This window comes from Diplotaxodon limnothrissa, linkage group LG14 (genome assembly GCF_057381915.1).
Source record: "Diplotaxodon limnothrissa isolate DT_005_m linkage group LG14, D_limnothrissa_male_GT1.1, whole genome shotgun sequence".
NCBI classification, from domain to species: Eukaryota; Metazoa; Chordata; class Actinopteri; order Cichliformes; family Cichlidae; genus Diplotaxodon; species Diplotaxodon limnothrissa.
This window is the reverse complement of record NC_140609.1, coordinates 16,569,706-16,577,991: the sequence shown is the minus strand read 5'-3', so window position 1 is coordinate 16,577,991 and position 8,286 is coordinate 16,569,706. Positions and strand designations below refer to the sequence as shown.

At 40.2% G+C, this 8,286-nt stretch overlaps 1 pseudogene; it reads right to left on the bottom strand.

The window, feature by feature from the left end:
- Window positions 1-1,516: 1,516 nt before the first annotated feature.
- On the bottom strand, window positions 1,517-7,778 carry LOC146618644 (TOG array regulator of axonemal microtubules protein 1-like; annotated as a pseudogene).
- Between the last annotated feature and the right edge of the window lie 508 nt (window positions 7,779-8,286).

Below are 8,286 nucleotides of genomic sequence, written 5' to 3'. Positions count from 1 at the left end.
AACCTGTCAGGTGATTTTGTTTTGTTTTTATGAGCTAACAATCAGCTCTATTTTTTTTTATTTCTGTTTTAAGCAGGCCTGCAACAGTGAATAACGGCGCTGAAAATTCTCGGGAAGAGCAAATATAAGGCGGCTTTCCAGATTACAATTGGCTGAGGAAAAAGCTACCTGGGGACAATTCAGGTCGTAAGTCCCTGTAAAGAGGATTGTATGCGAGTCAATCCAGTCCAAAAGCATAAAGAAATATTTTCCTATGGAAAATAAAAAAATGACTGAGCTCATTTTGCTGAGCCAGTCTACCAAATTCTCAGTTTTCATGCCTGTGGAGTTAATTATATGGACGTGGTGACAGTGAAAGACACCCTGTACTTCTGATTTTCAAACGAACCTTCTGAGACATTTTAACAGACATTTTAACATTGGAGTCTATGGAAGAGTTGGAGGGAGGAGGCTGTGCATTGGTGACATTTATGGAAGAACCATAACACCTAGTACAATAGTAAACACATTGGATGAAAGAGGACAGCGATGGCTACGTTTTGAGGGTAAAATCATGCCTGTAGAGCAAACACTGTGGACACAGCAGCAGTTTTAAAAAAGATTTTAAGATTAATTTTTTTGCTCCTCTCACTCTAGCAGTTGAGCTGTCTCACTCTAGCCCCAACATTCCGTCCCATACACACCCATTATAAACTCTGAAACGGGTGAAAAAACATCATGAAACTTAAACTGGAACTGAAGAAAAAGTATAATAGATATTGAAAAGATAAATACAAGTTGAATAGTTGAATGTCTTGTCTTTTAAAAATATAAATGTTAAAAATGAGAAAAGTAGAAGCACACTTGTCCAAAAGAAGAGGAATCTAACGGTGTTTGAATGGTTTTTCTAAGTTGAACAGTTTTGAAGGAGTTAGCGTCCAAAAAACGTACGGAAAAATAATAATAAAGATTCAAAGAACAATACTGTGAATGCTTTTCAAGCATTTCAGGGTTTTTATCGGTTTTCAGCGTTATTTTGTTATCGTTTTAATCGTTAACTCGGTTTTCCTGGGTCTTTTCACGTGTGTTATGAATAAATCTTCTTTTTTTCGGTACCGGTACTAGTTTTATTTTGTTGTATTTATCCGCGACACCTTAAAGGCCGGTCCGTGAAAATATTGTCAGGCATAAACCGGTCCGTGGTGCAAAACAGGTTGGAGACCGCTGGTCTACAGTACATGTAGAGTTTATGGAAAAACAAAAACAAAGCAACGACAATGAGCTACTTTCAAAGTGCAAAGAGAACAGGTTGGACATGTGAAAGACCTGATGCCATTATGTTACAGCCATCCATGCTTCTGTACCAGACGGAATCTCACTGAGATAAGAATAAGAGCTCCAACTTCTTAAGGACTTTCTCTGTGTTTATATAAAAGTGCAGGCACTATAAGAAATGATAATGAAACATCTTCAAGTAAGATCAGTTTTAATGCTGTCCCTCTTTCGACATTTGGTTCTGTTTGGAGCCTGCTTTACCTTACGACAAGGTCCTCAGGATATCATTTAGACTTTTATGGACATTGGCAGGCTGGGAGGCGGCACACTTGCTCAGGCTTGGCCCCATCTGGGCATAAAGGGCTTGGCACAGGTTGGCGGTAGCACCCCTTACGCTGCCGCCCCGGCCATGAATGGTGCCGCTGTGGGTAGAGGTGCCCAAGAGGTGCCAGAGCAAGGGCAGCACTTTCTGCTTTACCATCTGGGGCTTACGAGGGTAGAGCTCTGTCACAAGATCTAAATATAGAAGATGAGAAGCAATACACTGCATTTAGATACATCAAAGCAGAAGCTGATTACAGTGCCGAAACTAGGACACCAGACATACCTGCGACCTTTTCGATAAGGTTCACCTTTGCCTTCCCGCTTAAAAACTGAGCCTTGGCGCAAAAAGGCTGAAGGAGAAGTATGTTGTCTGTAGCAGGCAAAAAAATGAAAGTCAAATTAAAGCAATTTTTTTAACCAAAACTTTCTCCTCTATTTTAATGCTCAAAGTAAGTACCTATATTTAAGATGAGTGCATTAATAGCTCCAATAGCAGCAGAGCAGATAGCATTGCTCTTTGAGTTGAGGTGATTGTCCACGATTGCTGGGACCAGGATGTTGACCACTTAGGACAGCTTGTCCTTTAACAAGTGGATGATTTTCTGTAAAGACTCCAGGGCATACAAGTTGACCTTGCTGTTGGACTCCTGCAGCCTGGCTCTGAAGGCATCAAACACCTAGAATTAGGGAGATCAGAAAGTGAAGGATAAACACTTTGTCATTATAATGAAAAGACCACAATGTACATAAAGACATACTAAATGGATTTGGAGAAAGAAAAATGAAAACATTAACCGGGAATATACTGTTGATAACCATGTTTGGGTTGTTTTGGCAGTCAGCCACTAGCTGGTCGATGCCTTTGATCCTCTCTCTGAAGTCCTTTGAAGCCAGCAGATCCGAGATCTGCTTGATGTACTCAGTCTTGTCTGCAAAACTCTGTGTCTGAGATCTACAGCTGTAATGGCTGTGAGACTCCCTGTATATAAAATGCATCACAATTCACGTGTTTTCCATATGTATTACACATTTGTGAAAAATAAATTTGCCTTAATGGGCCACTCTGGAGCATTGGTTGATATCCACACCCACCTGTTGGTCTGGTTGAGTGGCTCTCTGTTGAGCGATGAGGCTCTGACTGTACCGCTTGCCCGGGAGGGAATGTCTGCCTGAGTATCTTGAGGCATCTTGCCAAGACCCTAACCCCCCCCCAACAATCTCAGAGTTAGATGCCTATATTTAACTTCCAGCCAAAACACCAATTTTCCTGTAAACATAAAGACAAAGGTACCGTACCTTTGTTTTTAGAGTGAAGACGGTGTCTCTGACAGTCTGCAGGTCTTTCGTAGGGATGTATTTCTCCAGGATCTTTTCAAATTCTGGGTGGGAAGACAGGGACAGCAGCATTCGACGGCCAAAGTTGTCACGGCTCGGGGCAGCGGCCGTGTGAAGAGTGGAAAGGAGGACTCAAACGCAGCGCTTCCTTAGATGTGAAGGTGATTTATTGACAATACTGAACATAAAGTGGAGATGGCAAACAGAACTAAGGACGAACTAAACTGGGAGAAACTACACAAAGGGAGTGGCAAACCTGAACATGAAGGGAGAACAGCAGGGAGAGCACGCAGGGGATTCACCGGGTATGAACACAGACGACGCGACGAGGAGCAGAGGAAAACACACACTATAAGTACACAGAGAGACACTGGGAATCACACACAGGTGGGGGAAACAGCTGGACCTGATTAACCTGACGAGACAGGGGAACACTAACACCAGGGACCAATAGAGGGAGCACAAACCCAGAACCCAGTATCTAAAATCCCAAACACAAACCATCCCAAAACAGCCACGAATAATCATGAAAGTAATAACAATAAAGAACACAAACACAAAGTCACTGAGTCATGGCCGTAGGACCATGACAAAAGTACCTTTGAGGGGAGAAGGTGTAATATTATCTCATTTGTTAAAGTGGCACTTTGGGTTTGCAGTCCAAAAGCAACGGAAAAGCATTTCTAAACATATTTTAATGAAATGCAAGGTAATTACAGTACAGTGACACCAAAACAAATAGTGTCAACAATAACAAAATCAATTCCAGCAAAACCAAAAGTAGATTTGGATTGTACTATATCCTTTTGATGGTCTAAAGCAGGGGTGTCAAACTCAAATACACAGTGGGCAAAATTCAAAACTGGAACAAAGTTGCGGGCTAACGTTAATATTTATTGAAATATATTTATTCCTTCAGATATAAGAATGAATCTTTTCTTATGGACTCAAACAAGTTTTGCTGAAAAACTGAATATGGAACAAGCAAAGCATAATACTAAACAATATATATATTAGCTGTATAATACCAGTAGGCCAGCTCTGATAGTAATTTGGTATGGCTTCGCGGGCCAAATGTAATTAGGCTGCGGGCCAAATTTGGTACCTATGGTCTAAAGACTTTTAAAATGTCTCAAATTTGACATTTTCCTCCCACTGTTATCTGTTATTGCTGAATGCTTTTTATTGGCAATGCATAAAAATATAATCTCACCATTCAAGCAAATATGAATAAGTTGTAAAGAAGTTAAAACACAAAAATTAAATGAATTAATATGAAAGTTTTTTTTTGTTTGTTTGTTTTTACATACCTAACTTCTTGTGAGGAGTCTTGTGCGAGTTTGACCACGGCAGGTAAAATTCTGTCAGTGAGATCTTTAGCCCAAGAAAGGAGACGTGCAGCACCAACCTTCTCAACCAAATTAGCCAGATGTTGAGCCATACATTTCCTCACCACTGCATTAAACATCAGAGTAATATATAGCAACACTCTTCATCCACCGCTGAACAGAGTGTGACTAACCTTAACCTCTTCTGGACGTGGGATGATATCACTGTCTTGGTGACTGCCAGACACAGCGTTGCTGTGGATGCCCACTGAGGGATCAGTGGGGGGTTTGAACGATAAAAAACCCTGCTCATGTGGTAAGAGAACTCCTGGATGGCTGGAGGACACTGCAGTGCCAAGCATGCCTAATAAGCATGAGGGAATAAGATGACTAATCTTTTAGCGGTTTAACTGTGATCATGCAGGAACCAGCAAATTTATATTTATAAGCTTTATTTAAAAATACATCCAGAAAGCAGCTGTAATTTATAGCTAGTTGAAAATGTGTAGTTTAAAAAAATGGATGGGAGAAATAAAAGATATGTTGTTGAGTCCTTTATTTAAAAAACAAACCAAGAGCAGCACTGAGCTACATCAGCTTAGTAACACAGCAAAAGCCTGGACAATCAAATGATAACTTGTATCCTTTACAGATCTGAAACTTACCTCTGCCAACTACTCCTTCAGACATGTCCGTGCCTGGTGATTTCCTACTGCTGCTGTGACTATGGGATCCTGAACATCAAAAGAGATAAATAATGAGATTTAATTATTTAAGCACACAAAATGCTATTAGAAGGTATATCCAATATAGCACTCTGTTCTCATCGATGCTAGCTGACCTTTGGGATGCTTCTGAGCTTTTAAAGATTCATGAAAAGCTGGTCCGACCAATGGAGGGGATGGTACCGTTTTCTCTTCGTCAGTTTTGATTATGCCATTGGAGTACGTAACTCTCTGCCCAACCACACCCACCTCAGATGAGAATTCATCTCCCTGGGACAACACTTGGGAAAAAACAGAAAACAAAAATGTAAATAAATAAAATAAAATAAAAAAGACACACGGCAATGCAACAACTGGGAAAAACCTTTCTCTCCTTTTCTACCTTGAAGGCTGCTGAAGTCCGAGGACACAGAAGACCTCGGTTTTGCAGAAGGCACTCTTGCAATGTGAGGTTTCATTCCTGCAGAGGCAGAGTTTCCAGGGCTGGTGACAGTTGTGACAAGTGAGAAGTGATCATGAGAAACTGCCTACCATTCAACACATCATCAGAGAACACCTAAAGACTACAAAGTCAGAGCTTCTTAAAACTGTCAACATGATTAAACACAACAGGCAACATATCCCATATCCCAACATAAGGTCATCTTTATTAATAAACAAACACCTTCCTGTTACATTTAATATAAAAGATCACTTAATAAGCACATCTTACCGGTTACTTTTTTGCCTCTGGATTTCACTCTATAACTAGAAAGTGCATTTTCTGAAGAAACTGCAGTGTGAATGCTTGAATCTGAATGTATGCACTGAAATGAATTAATTGCTGAATTTAAGTTAAAAATTTTGAATGAGATGAAAAATACAGAAATTTTCGCCTGAAAACAAAAGTGCTGAAGTGCTAAAAGCTGATATCCACACAGAAGTTGGAAAATAGCTGAAAATGTTTTAAATGTAAATTAGAAATGATGACATACTTTTTATTTATAAAAATAAGGTGGCAATAATAAAGCTCATTTGTTACTTTTGTCTCACTGACCGCCAATAAATATCACAGGAATATTCTTTTTTTTTCAGTTAACAACTGCTAAGGCTAGCGTTAGCATTGTTGCTAGCATTAGCATTGAAGCTAGCGTTAGCACTGCTGCTAACAGCAAAACGTCATAAACCTATATAAATGATAGCGAAGGTTATTCTTTTTTTGCTTTCTTTATTCTTTGAACTCTGTTGAATTTGATTTGTGAGTTTAAATGTCAAACATGTATTTTTATGTCATAAAAATAAAACAGTGCATACTGAGTGTTTTGTACCTACCACGGCAGAGAGCAAAGCAGAATGACGACAGTTGGTGCAGTAATTGTTTAAAGACCGATGAGGCGTTCAGGTGGTGCTTGGAAATTTGAGCATCAGTTTGAACAGCAATATTGAGCATATATATATTTCTCTGTCATAGAGAGACAGAGGAAAAAAATACACAAGACTCATCAGCATACAAATTGGTACTTTTTGCCTGAGTATAAGCGAATGAGTGACATACAGAGAAAGAGGGCAACTGGCATTAAACAAGCAAATAAAAAGTATGTCATCTTGAACTGTTTTGTGGGTTTTATTTTAAGACTACTTTGAGTATTGTTAAGGTTCAAAAATTGAGGAAGGGTACAAGAGGTGATCGAAAAATAACCACACTGGTCCGGCCGGGTGAAGTCAAACGAAGATTTTAATTCACACGTGGGAAGATCACTGGAAACAGCAATTGATCTTCGACTTACTAAAGCACAAACAATTATTTTATAACATCAGGGTTTGTTTACTGACGCCCCTTCATGCGTCACAGATACATTTTATACATACGTCAAATCAACACCACAATGACCTTTTACACAGAACATCATCTTCTATTTTCATGGCTGGCACTTCCTGTGTACCTTTCAGTTCTTGTCCTACTCCTCTTTCTTGCCGAGACACCAAGAAACGGTTCCTCTTTTACCGAGACATGACTAATCTCTCTCTCCTCTAAATAAATCTAACTCATGTGTGTGTGTGTGTGTCACGACCTCACTCAGCCTCGATGTCACCTCTCGCACTTCTGACCTTTTACCAGACCAGAGGCTCACTGAGACTATGTATATGTCATCTGCTAAATAAATGTTTTAACCAAGAACCTCCACTAAAACCTTAATATAAAATGACCTGATATAAGTGTTTTGTAAGCATGTATTGCAATTCCTTCTATGTTCTAGTTTTCCCTCAGCATGTATCACCTGAACAGTCACGTCAGTGAAGCTTAAGACCTTTAAAGAACCTGAACATCAACTCAAATAAGCACAGATATGCAATATGTATAAAATAGTTATAACTGCACCTGGAATACAAAATTAATATAATAACTTGTATGCATAAACATCTTAAGGCCATCTTAAAGCTATCTGTTACATTGTTAAAGCAATGATCATACTGCAGATTATATTATGCTGGTAAAATACTTTTTGTTCATCCCCACAATCCCCCTTTCGACCTCTGGCACACCAGAGGTCGATACATATGTTGTCGTTCACTCCTCAGTCCACTCAACTGCTTCCATATCCATCATTGGCATCATGGACATAGGGGCCACCTCCCCAGGGTCCACTGCCTTTACAATCACCTTCTCTACCAACCTTCGGGCACAAGGAATGAGACAACAACCACAAGTCACCAAAATACCCACCAATACAGATAGAGAAAACATAATTGACAGAGCAAGCCCCTTCCACCGTCCGAACACTGAGGTCATCCAGCTCTCCAGCGAGTTGTCAATTCCCGAGTGGTCATGCATGGTTCTAGAGAGACTCTTTAGCCCCTCCAAAGCTCGCGTCACTGAGCCATCTGGAGCTGTGTTATTCGGGATATAAGTACAACACTGATCTCCGAACATCGAGCATACACCCCCTTTTTCCGCCAACAACATATCAAGGGCCATTCTATTTTGGACCCCTACTAATGAGGTCGGACCCATCTGCTCCGCTAACCCTTCCATCCCGTCTCTGGTAAGGTTAGAGAGCCTCAGCAAATTATAGTGAACATAATTGATTCTGTCTACATTTTTGTTCGGGGTCACTGGAAAAAGAGCAGAAATTATTGGAAGATTCTCAAAACCCGCAGCTATTTGGTCTACGAGTTTATATTCATTCGGAACTCCTCTGGGGACCCCTATTGAGTCAATCCAGGTTGGCGAGTTCAGCCTAGGGTCATAAGCGTGTGTTCCCTCAATCCCGCTTTTGGACAGGATATGTCTTTTCCGCCTAGCTGCCAATGTGCGTGTGTCGTGCTGTAGAATGCTTTTT